A 2,410-nucleotide genomic window follows, 5' to 3' on the forward strand; every position below is an offset into this window, starting at 1 on the left:
GTCAACGCCCGCCTCCTCCAGCTCCTCCAGTGCTCAGTCAAGCCTACGACCCACAGATGGCTTTACACGAGAATTCTTACAAAAATGAAGGAGCGGAATTCATGGCTAGACACTTCCTCGGGAAAAATTCACATCTCCAAGGTGAACGCTTCCTTCCACGTAGGTGGACTTCACTTGGCCTTGGCCCAGTGATTGGCCTTGGGCATCAGGCTGTGAGCGGACGTGACCTGCACCCCTCCTGACAGAAGATTCTAGAGGCACTGCAAGTTCAAAAATCCTAAAAATGTTCCCACCTTTTGATCCAGAAATTTAATGTGTAGTAATTTATTTGAAAGAAATTAGTATCAATGTAGGCAACGATTTAGCTACTATGACTGGCATGAACTGTTATATGTAATAGTAACAATTGGAAAGAACCTAATGTGTATACTAGATGAGCATTAACTATAATAATTTAAAAGTATTCCTTTAAAGTAAATAATTCATGTGTCTTACAAAATAAAAAGATACAAAAGGCTATTCAATAAAAAATAAACCTTTTTCTACCCATATATTTCAGCTACTGAGTTTCCTTCTTGAAGGCAACTGATACTAGTTTCCCTTTCAATCCTTCCAGAGACATTCTTCCCTGTGTGTGTGATATATATTATACTATATGTAGTGCGATATCATAATAGCATACTATCCACACTGCTCTGCCCTTGGCTTTGACACTTAATTCTTCTTAGGGATGGTTCAATACGAGCACATGGAGAGCTACCTTGTTCTTGTAAATAACCAGAGTATTCCTTTGATGTGTGTCCTTAATTTATATAGACATTTTGAGACAATCACGTTTGTGGAAGGTTTGTAGAACATCATTTAATAACATGGATAGATGTTTATGAGGAAAAAAAAGCAGCAGATGACAAAGTTTGAGAGCTATAGCAGCTTGTAAGTCTGCAAACAGTCTATCCCAAATGCTTAGGACACGTGCTGACGTGACAGCGTGGCATCTGCCATTAGAAATTCCTGGAACGGCACAGCCACCGTGCCCTCTGTCCTAGTGAGCCGGCTTTTGTAACCAGGGAAACAGCCCTCGTTCACGATCTGAAGAAACGCTGGGGAGACGGTCCCACTACAGATAACAAACGGGTGATGGTGTTCTCTGGGTTCTTGGTTCTCTTTTCTTTCTTGTTGTGGTTTTATGACTTTGACACTCAGTGATTGGCTCTCACCCACATTGTAGGTTTTTAAAAAAATTGATTTGAAAGAGAGGGAGACATTGATTTGTTGTTCCACTTAGCGATGGGTCCATTGATTACTTCTCGTATGTGCCCTGACGGGGACTGAGCCCACATCCGTGGCGTATCGGGTCAATGCTCTGTACTTTTTTTTTAAAATTAAAAATATGTTTTTATTGATTTCAGAGAGAGGAAGGGAGAGGGAAAGAGAAACATCAGTGATGAGAGAGTCTTTGATCGGCTGCCTCCTGCACGCCCCTGACTGGGGATTGAGCCCACAACCCGGGCATGTGCCCTGACCGGGAATCGAACCCCGATCGCCTGGATCCTAGGTCGACGCTCAACTGCTGAGCCACACTGGCCGGGCTGTAGACTTTTGAAAGTGGTGACAGGTACATAGGTAGCCAATGTATAGAGCTTGTTTGGTGAATCTTCACCCGCATTATGTTTTCTGGACAACCACACGTGGACACCATACTGGGCATTTTTATTCCTGTGGCCCAGACAGCTTTGCTGAGCCTGGTGTCTGTGCACACCTGGCCTCCCCACCTCTTTCAAGGCAAATTTCCAGATCTGAGTGCCTGAGGGGCTGTCTTCTCGAAGCCCACTCCCTGATGTACTAGATGTCCACGGTGTATTCTCTGCTCACTACCCTGTTGATGGCAGAATGACACTTTTCTCCACCCTTCTTTGCGAGAAACATTTGGCTGGGCCCATGCTGGGAAGGCTTGGTGATCCTAACATGTTTTCTTTTCCATACCCACTTGTGATGCCAGCAAGCACCTGAGTACGAGCTTCCAACCCCAGGCGTCCCTGCTGCCTGAAGTCAAACCAGGAGTGGGCTTTACCACCACCCCATTTGTGTGCTAATAATAGAGTTAGAAATATATCAGAGGGATGGCCTAATCAATAAGAATGACCAGCCCTGCAGAAACTGTAAAACCAACCCCAATCAGAAAACTAGTTGGAGTACCTGGGGTCAGACCCTAGAGACCAGACTGCCTGCCCCGCCTGCTTTCCCTTTGGCCTCACTCTGGCTGGATGCTGGGCCCTCACTGGGGAGCAATGACAAGGAGAGAGGAGACTGGTTCAAACTCCCATAGCTTGAAAAGCCTGCCATAGCTGGAACCTTCCCTCTGCTATCCACCAGTGGTGTTCGTACTGAAACAAGCATCCTTAAAAACAAC

General features: G+C 45.4%; 1 pseudogene across 1 annotated transcript; it reads right to left on the minus strand.

The window, feature by feature from the left end:
- Positions 1 to 963: 963 nt before the first annotated feature.
- Positions 964 to 1,926, minus strand: LOC308552099 (large ribosomal subunit protein eL31 pseudogene; annotated as a pseudogene). Its single transcript has 2 exons — positions 1,582 to 1,926; positions 964 to 1,117 (listed from the first exon to the last, which is right to left on the minus strand). The product of its transcript is annotated as a large ribosomal subunit protein eL31 pseudogene (transcript).
- Positions 1,927 to 2,410: the final 484 nt, after the last annotated feature.

Source organism: Miniopterus schreibersii (genome assembly GCF_964146895.1).
Source record: "Miniopterus schreibersii genome assembly, contig: HAP1_SCAFFOLD_208, whole genome shotgun sequence".
Lineage (NCBI taxonomy): Eukaryota > Metazoa > Chordata > Mammalia > Chiroptera > Miniopteridae > Miniopterus > Miniopterus schreibersii.